This window comes from Desmodus rotundus, chromosome 5 (assembly GCF_022682495.2).
Source record: "Desmodus rotundus isolate HL8 chromosome 5, HLdesRot8A.1, whole genome shotgun sequence".
Classification (NCBI taxonomy): domain Eukaryota; kingdom Metazoa; phylum Chordata; class Mammalia; order Chiroptera; family Phyllostomidae; genus Desmodus; species Desmodus rotundus.
The window spans coordinates 94,682,949-94,698,199 of NC_071391.1; the positions used below are offsets into that span (position 1 = coordinate 94,682,949).

At 39.0% G+C, this 15,251-nt stretch overlaps 1 protein-coding gene across 1 annotated transcript in view; it reads left to right on the top strand.

Annotated features, from left to right (window-relative positions):
- Nucleotides 1–10,807: 10,807 nt before the first annotated feature.
- IL18RAP (interleukin 18 receptor accessory protein) overlaps nt 10,808–15,251 on the top strand; it is a 33,639-nt gene continuing 29,195 nt past the window's right edge. Inside the window, exons 1-3 of the mRNA XM_024571865.2 lie at nt 10,808–10,864; nt 11,026–11,152; nt 12,251–12,377. The gene's annotated coding sequence lies outside the window, so the exon portion shown is untranslated. The remainder of the gene's footprint in view (nt 10,865–11,025; nt 11,153–12,250; nt 12,378–15,251) is intronic.

Below are 15,251 nucleotides of genomic sequence, written 5' to 3' on the forward strand. Positions count from 1 at the left end.
CCCCACCTGGATGCCACATTGAGAGTGATCATAGTCCAAGCTGGGAGCTCTGAAAGCAGCACCTAGAATTCTGTGCGTGACCTGTGAGAACCAGCCCTTATCTCCTCATGGCCTGATTTGTGGATGCACATGCATGCCTGGGGAGGCAATGCCCAGTGTTACACCTGCTATAGCTTGATGTGTGTGAGAAATATCCTTCATATGAAAGGTCAAGATTGACAACAAAGCAGAGCTATGAGGAAATAGAGATAAGCCAAAGGAAAAACATATTTAAAAACAAGCATTAGTATTCTCAGAGAAATAAAAGATTATGCTATATTACAGCATAATAAAGTGGAGTTGGAAATTAAAAAGTTAAGTAACTGAAATGGAAAATAAGCTACCAGGGTTGGAGGCTGGTGAGGTGTCACTCAGAATATAAAATAAAAGGCTAAGTAAATTGCAAATAAAGGTGAAAAATTGGAATATTAGCCTAAATTAAAGTAATAGAATATCTATAAAATAAGAATAAGAAAACACCCTATAAAAAGAGAATAGAGAAATAAAAAGAACTATTTTAGAAACAATTAAGGGAACTCTCAAAATTGAAGGATATGAGTTTCAGATTGAAAGTGCTGCTGATTACTGAGCAAAATGAGTAAAGAAATGCCCTTAAAATTGGAAATAAAAATAATGTGCTCCATAGAGTTGTATATTCAACCAAACAATTATTCAAATATGAGGGCAAAATAGAGATTTTTTTAGATATACAAGGTAGAACAAAAGTAGGTTTACAGTTGTTTATATGACAAACTATAATAATTAGTAAATAAATAATACAATAATAAACTTTGTGTTTTGCATACAATGGTAAACTTACTTTTGTCCCCACCTTGTATAAGACCTCAGGATATTTACCTCCCATGGACCTTTTTTCTAAGGTCTAATGGAAAAAGTGTTCTTCCAGAGAAAGAGCATTCTCTAAGAAGGAAACAGTTTAGGGTTTAAAAATAGGGCATCCAACTTGGAAGAGGGGTAAAAATGTATCTCCAGGTTGATGGGAAATGGAAATCTAAGGATGGAAATTGTAGATAAGTCATATTTGAATGAAAGATCAAGCTCCAGCAGAACATTTTCTGAAAAAAGATAGAATTCTCATGTGTTAAATTCATTGAGTAGCATTTTACATTTCTTGTGGAGAGTTTAGAAGTGAATTAATGATAGATATAAAGAAATTTCATCAAGTGAGAAAAACAAGTATTAGTTTCAAGTGGTATATGCAAAGAAACAGTCAAATAGCACTATATGGTTCTATATGTCTACAAACAATAGTTACCTGGTCACAATGGTGTAAACATTAAATCTTTATTTAACTAAAATCGTGACATAGCAACAGTTTATCTCTTCTAGCCAAGATGGAGGCATAGGTAGATATGCTTTGCTTCCTTGCACAACCTAAAGAAGGACAACGACAAATTTAAAGACAAACCCCCCACCCCCGGAACTGTCAGAAAATCAAACTGCATGGAAGTCTGACAACCAAGGAGTTAAAGAAGAAACATATACCCAGACTGGTAGGAGGGGTGGATAGGATGGGTGGCAAGGAGGTGGCTAGCGGACCGGGTGGGCGAGGTGGTGGCTGGCCAACCAAGTGGTCCCACATTTGCAAGCGGATAAACCAGGAGGTACAATGCAGGAGTGAGATAGACCACACAACCCAGGGTTCAAGGGTGGGGAAACAAATCCTCAAAACCTCTGGCTGTAAAAACCAGTGGGGTTATGGTAGTGAGAGAAACTGCCAATCTCACCAGAGAATCTGTTGGAGGGGCCCAAGAGGTCCTAGACTGTATACAAGCTGCATCCACTGAGGAATCAGCACCAGAGCATCACCTCAAAAAGGGCTCAATTCACTTGTGACTGAAAATGGGGCAAGAGCTGAGCAAGTGGTATTGTTCCCTCTCTGACCCCACCCCCACAACATGGAAAAGTGGGTTACCTTGCCCTGACATTACCAAAGGCTCTGCCCCTTACAATGTAACACATGTGCTGAGACAAAGAAATATGGCCCAAATAAAAGAACAGATTGAAACTCCAGAAAAAGAGCTAAGCAATGAGGAGACAGCCAACCTATCAGATGCAGAGTTCAAAACACTGGTAATCATCATGCCCACAGAAATGATTGAGTATGGTTGCAAAATACAGAAAGAAGTGAAGGCTATGCTAAGTGCAATAAAGGAAAATATATAGGGAATCAACAGTGAAGGGAAGGAAACCAGGACTCAAATCAACAATTTAGAGCAGAAAGAAGAAATAAACATTCAACCAGAACAGAATGAAGAAATAAGAACTCAAAAAAAAAATGAGGAGAGGCTTAGGAACTTCCGGGACAACTTTAAACATTCCAACATCTGAATCATAGGGGTGCCAGAAGAAGAGGAGAAGCAAGAAACTGAAAACTTATTTGAAAAAATAATGAAAGAAAACTTTCCCAATCTGGCAAAGGGAATAGACTTCCAGGAAGTCCGGGAAGCTCAGAGTCCCAAAGAAGTTGGGTCTAAGGAGAAACACACCAAGACACATCATAATTACATTCCCCAAAATTAAAGATAAGGAGAGAATCTTAAAAGCAACAGGAGAAAAGGAGACAGTTAACCTACAGAAGGGTTCCCCTAAGACTATCAGCTGATTTCTCAAAATAAACCTTACAGGCAAGAAGGGGCTGGAAAGAAGTATTCAAAGTCATGAAAGGCAAGGACCTACAATGTAGCTTACTGTACCCAACAAAGCTATCATTTAGAATGGAAGAGCAGATAAATTGCTTCCTAGTCAAGTTAAAGGAACTCATCATCACCGTGCCCTTATTATATGAAATGTTAAAGGGGCTTACCTAAGAAAAAGAAGATCAAAACTATGCACAGTAAAATGACAACAAACTCACAACTATCAATAACTGAACCTAAAAAAAACAAAAACAAAAATAAACTAAGCAAACAACTAGAACAGGAACAGAATCACAGAAGTGGAGATCACATGGAGGGTTATTGGCAGGGAGGGGACGGGGTTGGGGGGAATGGGGGAGAAGGTACGGAGAATAAGAAGAATAATTCATAGGTACAAAATAGACAGGGGGAGTTTAAGAATAGTATAGAAGGGAGACGCCAAAGAACTTATATGTACAACCCATGGACATGGAGAGGTATGCTAGAGGGAGGCTGGTGCGGGGTGGATGGGGATAAAGGAGAGAAATAAAATGGGACAACTCTAATAGTATGATCAATAAAATATACTTCAAAAATTAAATTATGATATAGCTATATTTGGGGGCTAAAGGGAAGGGGAAATGTGCATGTAGTGGTGGCGGGTAGGGTAAAGCATACCTTTCATTGTTAGGAAGTCAACAGATTATATCTAAAACTTTGTTCAAATTCAAGGTTCTTAAAAAAGCAGGCTTCCCTTTGCCTTCTCATTAATCCCTGATCCACTGCTGCAAAATCCTACAAACTCCACTGTCCACTCATTCACTGGGTTTTCAGTCTCTGGATGTTCAAATCGAATGGAAACTTTTAGATCTTTTTATTTCATTTATCTGTTGTACTTCATACTGTTCACCCCTCTTTTCTTCTTGAAACCACCCTTGAATTTGTGAAATTATTTCCTCCTGGTTCTCATAGCACTATTTTAACATTTCCTTTTCCCTTGCTTTCATGGTTACTATTTCTCTGTTCTAGGACCTTCTTCCCTTAAAATTTTCTAGGTCCCTTCTGGACTCTCTCCTTTTCTCATGCTGTATATTCTCCTTACCTCAGCTAACATATAGATAAAAATCTCTCTGACTATCTGAGATTTGTTTTCTGAGTCTACAGTCACATTCAGTCATATAAAGCTACATTGGGTAGCTTTATCTAGGAATGTACATAGTGTTGAACACTTTAGTTTCTCTGAGGCTACTCTTCCTATACCACAGTTTCTGTCTTGAAAAATAAGGTATTTTCTGCCTGATGATCAAGCAGGAAGCTGAGAGTCATCTACAGTAGTTTTGTTACTGAACAGACTGGCAGGGGGGGATGATATACTATTACTGAATGGATCTCCCTTCTCCCAGGGTCCCCCTGTATTAGGTTCGTCTTGCCTGCTGCCAGGGAATTACAGCTCTCAGTGCCAGAGATTGGTGAAAAGGAAAGGAATCATTTATTCAAAAGTTATACAGACTTAGAATAATGACTTGATGTCTTCATTAAAATCCTAAAGTCCCTTAAAATACCCACAAACACACACAGTCCTTCCATGTCCCCTTTGCCCAGTCCAGGGTACTGTATCTCAGTAAAAGAAATAGAAGTCCGTGGCTCAGGTACACCCTGGTTCTTCCCAGTAATCCGTGCTTGGCTGGCAGGCCTCTCACGGTTCCCAGCACTCTCAGCTGTGTCGCTGCCATGATCTCCAGTTCTTAATTCAAAACCTTGTAGCGCCTTCTCATGGCCCATCAGCAAGAGTCCTTTTAATGCGGACACCGGCCCGCAGTGTCCGAGGCATTGTGACTGAGATGAGACAAATTAACATGGACTATTGAGTCCTGTGGAGGAAAAGGGATGGCCCGACCTCAAGAGGAGATGGTCTCAAGGGATGGTCTCTCAAGAGGAGAGACACCCTGACCCTTGCCTTGACAGTCTTTTATTGCTTTTCTGGGCATATTACATTGAGTATGGTCCTCATTTACTATGCACAGGTTTGCTTCAGGTGGTTACTTTTTACAGAAAACAAAGGAGAGGATGTTGATAATTACATCAAAAAAGGAAGGATATTTGCAAATGTAAAAGGAAAAGTGGTTGAAGTGGTTACGCTCATCCTTGGAAGGTTTAGCATAGATTTTAGGAAGTTATTTTAAAGATATGCAGTAAACGTTTGCTGTCTCAATTAAGGGTGAGGGAGTTTTAGCAAAAAGCAAGTCTCAAAGCAGCCTAGGTACAATGCAGGCCTGATTCCCAATGGGAGAACCCATCCATGGGCGTAGGTCCTGTGTGCCAGACCTCACTTTCCACAGGCCTCTCTGAGTGGGAGCTGGGCCCACACCATGCTGAACAGTCTCCTATATCCTTTTACTCCTTTCCTTCCCTGCAAGTTCTCCCCTGCACTCTTCCAAATTGCTAAGAGAGAGCTCTGAATCATTGCTACATCTTGTTTTCCAGCTTCCTAAACTGAGTGGCAAAAGGAGCCCCAAAGCCACATGGTTCTCTCTCTCTCTCTCTCTCTCTAAAGCTGTTGCACCTAGGTTTACATCCCAGTACCAATCTTACTCTGCAGCCCCATTTCTGACTCCTCCCACAAGCGGCTACACCTGCCAGCATTTCTGTATTTTTCCAGCTTTTCTGGACTTCCATAGTAAGTTCAGGCAGGTGGCCTGTGGCATGGAGCCAATCATCTCCAAGCTCTTACATAGGCACTGTAACCAGGGGGAGTTGCCTCCCAGTTACGTCATGGGTTGAAGTCACTCCCATCTCCCTGGCTCAAAGCATGGCCACAGCTATTTAACATATCCATGAAACCGGTTAAAAGCTATAGATATGTTTAATGACCATTCCTGAGGTTATTTACAAAACTGTTGCTATGCAGAACAACTCTCAATGCCCCTGCTCCATTCATCCCATCCGCCAGTTCAGACATGTGGGGGTGAGGACATCCTGTATTTTTAATATTTCCTGGACACCCTGAGTTCTGGACTCCATTATCAATCCCTCTTTGGGGGGCCCCGTGGCTGCACCCTGTTACAGTTTCTCTCATCCATGGTGTTGTTTTCCATGGTTTCAGTTACCTGGAGTCAACCACAGTTCAACTATAAAGCAGAAAATTCCAGAAATAAACAATTCATAATCTTTTAATTGCATATTGTGCAGCTGTTCTGAGTACTGTGATAAAATCTCACACCATCCCACTTGGTCCTCCTGGGGATGTGAATCATCCCTTTGTCCAGCATATCTACACTGTGTATGCTACCTGTCCATTAGTCACTCAGTAGCCATCTTTATTATGAAAGGGAGAGATAGAGATCACATTCACATAACTTCCTATTACAGTATACTGTTATAATTGTTTTATTTCATTGTTAACAATAATAATTGTTATTATTGTTAATCTCTTACTGTATTAATTTACAAATTAAAATTTATTATAGGTATGTATATAAGTATAGAAAAAAGCATAGTATGTGTAGGGTTCATTACTATCCAGGATTTCAGGCACCCACTATATGTCTTGGAATGTATTCCTTGTGTATAAGGTGGGATTATTATATATCAATTCTCTTTCTCCCATGTCTCATATACAGCCAGTAAATTCTATCATGGACCTGTATTCTCTATGATAGCTGCTGCTTTACCTATGTCCTTTACTATTTCTAACAAACATAGGTGAGTAAAATGCTTTGGAGAGAACTCATAGAAGCTGTTTTTTGCTTGCTGTAGTTTTCCCATCATCAGCTGAGAATAAGGATGAGGGGGGAGATTTTAGATGAAAAAAATACTGCAAAATTGTTTTCTAGAAGAATGGGAGACTGATTGAACAAAAGAAATATAGTATAATTGCCAAGAAGAATTGAAGTCTCCTTTAACTGAGAGCGAGGCTAGTCAGCACAGCTGTATGTTTTCTCCATTTATGTCAAGTGGTGAATGTGTAAGTAGGGAAGAGAGCTAGTTTTTTTCAAGCTAGTATGATGAAGTAAGAGATTAGCAAGTGCACTAAATGCATATGCAAGAGTGACAATAATGAATAATAGAATTTAAGTGGAAAAATACAAGCATGGATGTGTTATTGAAAATTTGGTAGGATTAATATAAACTCCTGTGACCAAATAATAGTCACAATTGAATTGAAATTGATGTATTTCAGGGAGTAGGTTGATAGAAGGTGAGTATCAGGGAGTGAGACACTTGAAATGGAGATTATGGAGGCCTGGTAATTATTATTAAAGACAAGTCTAGAGTGTGCTCTTAAGAATAAATACCTGAGGCTGGGGTGGAGGACAAGACATTTGAAAAGAGGGTATTCCGTGGATCGTTTTATGTGAATACTAAAATTAGCAAGAATGAAAACAAGAAAAGTTCTGATGAAAGAATGAGTGAGGGGCTCATGTCTTCAGTGAATGAAATAGAGTGACTGGGGATTTGTGGACAACCACAATAAAGCAGATTATATCACCCCTAGAGATAATGGGTGATATTATAGTATGAGGCCATGTTATTCAAAGTTGGGGATTTTTAGGGAGGAGGGAGGTATGATGTCTGAAGAATCAGTGGTTCAAGGGATCTGGTAGAGGAAACAACCGTCATTTAAATGTTAAAAGAACTATGTCCTGGGGAGAGTCAAACAGCAGTTGGCAGGGGAGGGGTAAGTAAGTAAAAGTCTAGGGAGGAGTTTGAAGATATTACAAATGATTAATTTAACTATCTACACTTGAAGTTAGAGAAAAATTTAATGAAAATTTACTGAATTCTCTCTTGGAGTCATGCCCAAGTCCACAGTTTGGCTGAGTCCCTCCCTATGATCTGTTGTACATACCTCTCCAGCATTTAGCATATAAGAAATTGGGTGGGGTTGGGGGACAAGCAGGCGTGAAAATGAAGACAACTGTACTTGAACAGCAATAAAAAAATTAAAAAGTCAAGTGTAAAAAGAAGCATAAAAATAAAATAAAAGTTTCCTAAAAAAAAAAAAGGAAAGAAATGATCTTCAGAAGTCCAGCCCCTCTCTGTCCAACTAAACTGTTCACTTATGAAGGGCAATGTACAATGACAGTTACCAGTGAAAGATCTTGCATAGAGTAAATGTTTAGCAAATATTTATTAGATTGAAGTTATTACTGTGCACTGTAATTATTTGTCTCTCCCCCCAAATATGATCTCTTTGAGGATAGAGACTGTATTTTATTGTCCTTATATCACTTTCCTGATGCAATAATAGGCACACATGAAATGAGTGGACATGAATTCACAGGATGGATTTTTTATTTTAATTTATTTTTTATTGTTGTTCAAGTACAGTTTTGTGCTTCCCCCCACCATCCCCACCAACCCAATCCTCCCCATCTCCCTCCCCTGTTTCCACCCTCCCTTATTATTGTCCATATGTTCTTTATAATTGTTCCTGTAAACCCTTCACCCTTTCCCACCATTATCCTGTCCCCTCTCCCCTCTGGTCACTATCAGCCTGTTCTCAATTTCAATGTCTTTGGCTATACTTTGCTTGCTTGTTCATTTTGTTGATTAGGTTCCTGTTAATGGTGAAATCATATGGTATTTTTATTTCACTGCCTGGCTTATTTCACTTAGCATAATGCTCTCCAGTTCCATACATGCTGTCCCAAAGGGTAGGAGCTCCTTCTTTCTTTCTGCTGCATAGAATTCCATTGTGTAAATGTACCATAGTTTTTTGATCCATTCATTTACTGATGGACACTTAGCTTGCTTCCAGCACGTGGCTATTATAAATTGTGCTGCTATGAACATTGAGGTGCAAAGGTTCTTTTGGATTGGTGTTTCAGGGTTCTTAGGATATAATCCTGGCAGTGGAATTGCCAGGTCAAAAGGCAGTTCCATTCTTAGTTTTCTGAGGAAATTCCATACTGTTTTCCATAGTGGTTGTACCAGTCTGCAATCCTACCAACAGTGCACTAAGGTTCCCTTTTCTCCACAACCTCTCCAACATTTGTTGTTTGTTGCTTTGTTTATGATGGCCATTCTCACCGGTGTGAAGTGGTATCTCATTGTGGTACCTCTCTCTGCATCTCTCTGATGGATAGCGATACTGAACATCTTTTCATATGTCTCTGGACCCTCTGTATGTCCTCCTTTGAGAGGTGTCTGTTGAAGTCCTTTGCACATTTTTTAATTGGCTTGTCTTAGAGTGGAGTTGTGTGAGTTCTTTATGTATTTTGGAGATCAGACCCTTGTCTGAGGTATCATTGGCAAATATATTTTCCGATATGGTTGGTTCTCCTTTCATTTTAATGTTGTTTTCTTTAGCCATGCAGAAGCTTTTTATTTTGATGAGATCCCATTTGTTTATTCTTTCCTTTATGTCCCTTGCTCTAGGGGACATATCAGTGAAAATATTGCTGTGTGAAATAGGATTTTTTTATTTCTCCCAGTAATTCATCCTAAGTGAAATAGAATTTATTCATCCAATGAGAGCATATTTCAGTTATTTAGTGCTATTTAACAAGCCAAAAATTATTTGCTTAAACATAACAGTTTATTATTTTTCATTATTCTGTCATCTATGTTGGGCTCAGCTGGACCATTTTTTCCGGCTATATGTGGGATCTGCTGGAACATCTAATATGTTCTTCACTCACATGTCTGAAACTGGGATGGTTGGAGCTACTGGAGTCTGACCAGATCTCTCTCTCTCTCTCTCTCTCTCTCTCTCTCTCGTTCTCTCTCTCCCCATGCTTTTACAACTGCTTTTTATAGCTAGCTTGGGCTCACTTACTGAATATTTGGATCTTCATATTGTGTTGGCTTCCAAGAGAAAGAAAGTGGAAGCTGAAGGCTTTTTGCAAACTAGGTCCAGAGCTGGCACAGCATCACAGTGTCACTTCCACTGCATTCTATTGGTGAAAGACACAGCCTAAACTGAAGGGCAGGTAAAATAGACTCAACATCTTGGCATGAAAAGAAGAATGCACATGAAGAAGGCCAGAGGAAGTGATAGCAGCCATTATTGGAGACTATCTCTACAGCGTCTGTGGAGAGGATTCAAATTCTATTCCAGTGATCAAATTCACTTTAGAAACACCTTCCTGAATAACTCCACACTAAGCTTCAAGGTCTGCATCAGGATCTCTGAAACTTCAGAAGATAGCTCCCTTACCCCAATTCACTGCAATACAGTTCAATTCAACAGTTACTGACTATGTGTAATAAATAACCCCTTATGTTAACCTTTTTCCACCATCCTACCCATATCTCTTCCCACCCACCTAGATTTGCTGCCTTTATTCTTATGACTGTGCTGCTCCCACATGACTATGTGAAACTCGATCTTCTCATGACAGAATGTTCTTTCAGTTGTTTCCTTTGACCTCTCTTGGAATAAGCCTGAGAAAACCTCAAATTCTCTTGGAATCCAGCAGATTCATGAGCAGTGCAGAAATATATTGAACTCATTTCTAGCTATAATTTCTAATTCCTCCTTCTATCCATACTCCCTCACCTCAGATAAATACTAATTTTGTCTTTAACCCAAAGTGAACTTAGTCTTCATTTGCATTTTATGTTATCTTTTAGTTAGGTATAGAAATAGCCCTGGAACTTTGATGTGCTCAAATGAAACGGTCTTATCTTTATTAGAATCTGAGAGTCTTGAGGGATTGTGTTATCTAGGCTTAATCAAGATACTTTCTAGATAAAGCTCTTTCTGACCAATATGGTCTCAGACTGTTGTGAGGTCTTTATTAAATGATTTTAGTTCTATTAAATAACACTGGTATCCTTAATTATATATTATATTTCAAAGCTCTCTCTTAAAATTAGGTACAAAAAAACCTTAGTGATTTTAGATTATTTCCCTCTCTGTAGCAATAAATTCTCACTTCATTTAAATGGTGTTAGAGAGAGTTTTTTTTGTTGAGAATTAGAAAGTTAATCACAAGAAAAGCTTAGGCTATATCTTCAAGGTTACACTTTTGGGGGTTAGGTGTTCAAGACAAAAAAAAAAAAAACAAAAACCCACAGTTGAGAAATTGAGTGCTAATAGGCTTTACAGGAAATTCCTGTAAAGGAAATAGGCTTACTCACTTTTCAACTAAACCTAACCACAAGCCTTATCTAGTGGAGGAGCTTGTCAAAGAGTCTTAGACATTTCATCTTCAGGGTGTTTCTTTTTACTGATAGAGGTAGTTAATTTGATTTTCCTCTTTACTAAAATGGATTTGACAATGTCAGTGGCCACTTGCAAAATACTGAAGATTTTTTTTTCTCTCCAATTATAACTCATTATTTCCAAACTTGTAAAAATTAAATTGCTGTTTTCTTTTCTGGTTATCTCTCTGTCTAGGAAGAGATACAGTAGAACTATTTGAAATTGGATATTCTCACATGTTCTTCAGATAGAAAAGCCTGCAGTCACGGAAATGACATGAAGTTTCTTCCTCTTTTTTATGTCTTAAGAACAGGAAATAAAGGTAAGACAATGGTACTTTTTTTTTTTTTACTATATTTCCTAATCAGAAAATGTAACTGGAGAAAGAGCTTAAATAATTTTCAAAATGAATTGAATAACACAATTCTTTTTCATAAAATATATTGTAATGATAGATGTACTAACTATCAAAATTTACATCTCTATGTATCTGGAGTCTTCAGTTTACAAAAAATGGTAGTTATAAAAGAAACATATTTACAGGCTTTGAGCATTTTGTGGAAAAGGTGAAGAGTAGAGGGACTCAAGATATCTGCCAAATTTGACACCTGCCTTCTTCAGCATTTTCTATCTCCCCTTTTCCTACTCAAAACTTTGGTCAGTGAAATTTTTAGTTTATTATCAACCAAAGATAATTGAAGTTGTAGCCTTGACCAACTGAGGTGGGTAATCCACAACCTCTGATGAAGGAAATAAAGCTCTCTAAAAGAACTATAAAAATGTTTTGAAGTAAACATGCTTTAGACACTTGAAGATGGGCTCTCATCTTTCTGTGAGATGACAGCATGCGGTAATGGGAGAATCAGAGTCTTTGAGATATTCTACATGTGTACATAAATTTCTTTTCTAATACTCATCCATTAATAGTGGCAGCCACTATTTCAAGCAATATCAGTTTTGGTTGTCCATCAGTAAAATGACAATAGCTATCTTCCAGAGCATGACCAGAGACTAGAGAGTAGGAGTCTGCTAAGATGAAGTAATATCAAATGACTCATATAAAAGATGATTGCTGGCTGGCACAGTAGTCAGGAGGAAGGGATAGGATTCGTTATTCAGGGAGTCAGGGAAGGTCTCTTTGGGGAAGAAATTCAGATTATACATGAGAGAGGCAAATCAGGTCATGCAGGATTTTACACATGGTGGTTGGGAATTGATTTTTATCTCATACTCAGTGGGGTGAAATTATTAGCATAAAAATGACATCCTCAGGCTTGCTTTATAGAAAGATGCCTCCAAAAGCTGGAGATGGGAAGATAGTTTGTTCAGGAGTTTTGTGGATGAAGGAAAGGAAGATGAGGAAGGCAGACCACATCTTGAAAAGCAGTTGCTTTATTCTTGCCCTTTTCCTTGACCATAGTCATTATAAGAAAAACCACTAGCAAGGATAAATAATGCAGTGACTCTGATCCCCATGCCTGGCACTCTTCAAGGCCCTCCACCATCTCATGAAGCTGCTTCTGCTGAGAACTTCCTACTTTCAGAAGGTAAGCAGCCAGGTGGAAACATCTTGTGCTTTTGGCTCCCACCTGAACAAACTGGTCTGGATAGATCTACCCATGTTACATAGCTCTGCCCTTCTCCTCTCCAAGATAATGTCTCTGTGGTTTTCAGGGTTGTATTTTTTTCCTGCCTCCTCAGAGAAGTCAGTCCATGAACTCTCTTACTATCACTTGTAGTTGACCTGCTACCCTGCTTTCTTATTCCTCTCACAGTGGAATCATGTCGAAACTCTCCCTTTGTCAACAAAGGAGCAAAGAGTACCCTGTCTTCCCTGAAGAGTGCAGCTTTTGGAAGATGCAGCTTGCCCCAGCTTCCCACATTCCTTCCCCTACTGTCTCATCATAGCACAGCTCTCTATCATCTCACACTCACCCTGTGCATGCTCATCTGACCCATTGACACCCAAACCTAATGGGCCCTTTCAGTCTTTTTTTTGTATCCAATTCCTCCATAGCTTTTGACATCAACATCTAGTCTTTCCTTCACACTCTCTGTGCTTAGTGCTTCCTGTATTCTGTTTTACTTCTTCTTTTTGGGTATATCCTTTTTAATTTTTTCTTGGCCCTGACTCACCCTTCCAAGCTGGTGTTCCTCAGGGGAGTCTGTTTGCTTTTTCCTGGCAGTGGACAGACTTCTCTGGCTTGAACCCTCTTGTCTCCCATGTTGCTGACTGCCAGATTCCTTCCTGAGTCCCACCTGGCTTCCCTTGGACTTTTCCAATTGGATTCCCAAAGATACCTCCAGCTCAGTGTTTCTGCTAGAGAAACATTAATTATTGTTAACTAATTTCTAAATGTTAAAGTTATTCCCTTCTTCTGCATCTGAAGATGTTGGAGACATAGCGTGTGTGTGTGTGTGTGTGTGTGTGTGTGTGTGTGTTGGAAACTGGTTGAAAATGAAGAATTTTGTAAGATGATGAAAAAGCCAAGTGTTTCTTTAAAAGACAAGGAGGAGATACCTGGAAAGAAAGGTCCTGGGAAAGTCGTAGGTGGAGGGAGTGGTTGAAGGAACAACCAGTGAGAGAGGAGTGAAGAGAGGAATTTGCATAGCTGCTTAGATGTCAATAGTGAGAGATACTGACTTTTTGTAATCTCCATAAAAAAATCAGCTCTGGCTGATGTGGCTCAGTAGATTGAGTGCTGGCCTGTGAACCCAAAAGGTTGCCAGTTTGATTCCCAGTCAGGGCGCATGCCTGGATTGTGGGCCAGGTACCCATTTAGGGGCATGCAAGAGGCAACCAATCAATGTACCTCTCACACATCAATGTTTCCCTCCCTCTCTTTCTCCCTCTCTTCCCTTTTCTCTAAAAATAAGTAAATAAAATGAAAAAATCATTTAAAAATAAAAAAAATATATGGGAAGAATACTTTTAAAGGGAACTTTCAGAGTGGCCATACAATATTTAATATAACTTATTCCTTCCTTCCTTCCCTCCCACTCCCTTCCTTCCTTTCTTTTCTTTCCTCTTTATTTTTTCTTTTCTGTTATTTCTGCATTTGTTTCTTTATTTCATTTTCCTGGAATTGTTTAGCTGCCTGTTCTTGTTGACAAAGACTTTCTCCTTGACCAAATTTTAGTCAGGATCCTCTGAAGACCTCAACTCGTCCTAGACCTTGGTCCTAGTTATGTCTAAGGCTCATCGCAGCCCATTTTATCAAAATGTATGCTAAGTCGTCCTTCTGTCCTTGATATTTGACCAGTCACCTTGATACCTCTTCTCCCACCCTTGCTTCTAAGGCCTTGAAGTGCCTGCAGAAAGAATCCTGTTAGGTCAGTTTAATAAGAATTCTGCAGCCCTTGATGTTTCCTCTTGGTAATTTTCCATCTCCTTATTTCTTTACCTTGCTCTTCGGCTATAAATCATCACCTGTCCTTGTTGTATTTTGAACTGAGCTTGATCTCTCTACTCCAGTGTAACAGTCTTGAACAAACTCTTTGTTGCAGTTTTACTCAGTGTCAAAATAATTTTTTCCTTCAACATTGTTTTCCACACTTTGTCAGACCCTTCAAGACAGGGATCTACCATTTTTTATTTTGCCACCCTCCCCAAATTGCCTACAAGAGTATGGAAGTGTTTTAGCAGAAAACTCTAGCTAAGATGCAGGGGTTAAATTTCCTTATTTCTGTAACCTCAAGAATAACACACAGGGTATTTTTATGTTAGTAATAATAGAACTCTCAGAAGCATAGGAAAAACTGTTTTATAGAAAAAATTACTTTTATTTTTCTCTCAAAATAAAATTGAGTAATAATCAATTAGTAACTCTGAAGTGGGTTGAGAATCTGAATGTTTATGTTTCTTCCAACTTCAAATTCATATGTTGAAATCCTAATCCTCAAAATGATCCCCTAGTGATAGTATTAGGGAGTTGTTTAGATATTAACAGTGGAGCCTTCATGAATGGGATTAGTGTTCTTATAACAGAGTCTCCAGAGAGATCTCTAATGTCTTCTACCAAGTGAGGTCACCACAAGAAGGCGCTGGCTGTTAACGAGATAGAGGGTCTTCACCAGAACTAATCATGCTGGTGCCTTGATTTTGGACTTACCAGCCTCTAGGGGTGTGAAAAATGAATTTCTGTTGTTCATAGACAATCTACTCTTTGGTATTCTGTTATGGCAGCTTGGATGGAATAAGACACCATCCCAGTATCCTTATCTCTCATCTCTTGAAATGGGTTGAAAATTCCAATGATCATCCTATCAACGAGGGGGACAAAACCACCAGGAAAACAGCCCAGGCACTTACTCTCGTTCTATTTTTTTTTTTAAGATTTTATTTATTTTTAGAGAGAGGGGAAGGGAGGGTGAAAGAGAGGGAGAGCAACATTGATGTGAGAGTGATACATCCATGGGTG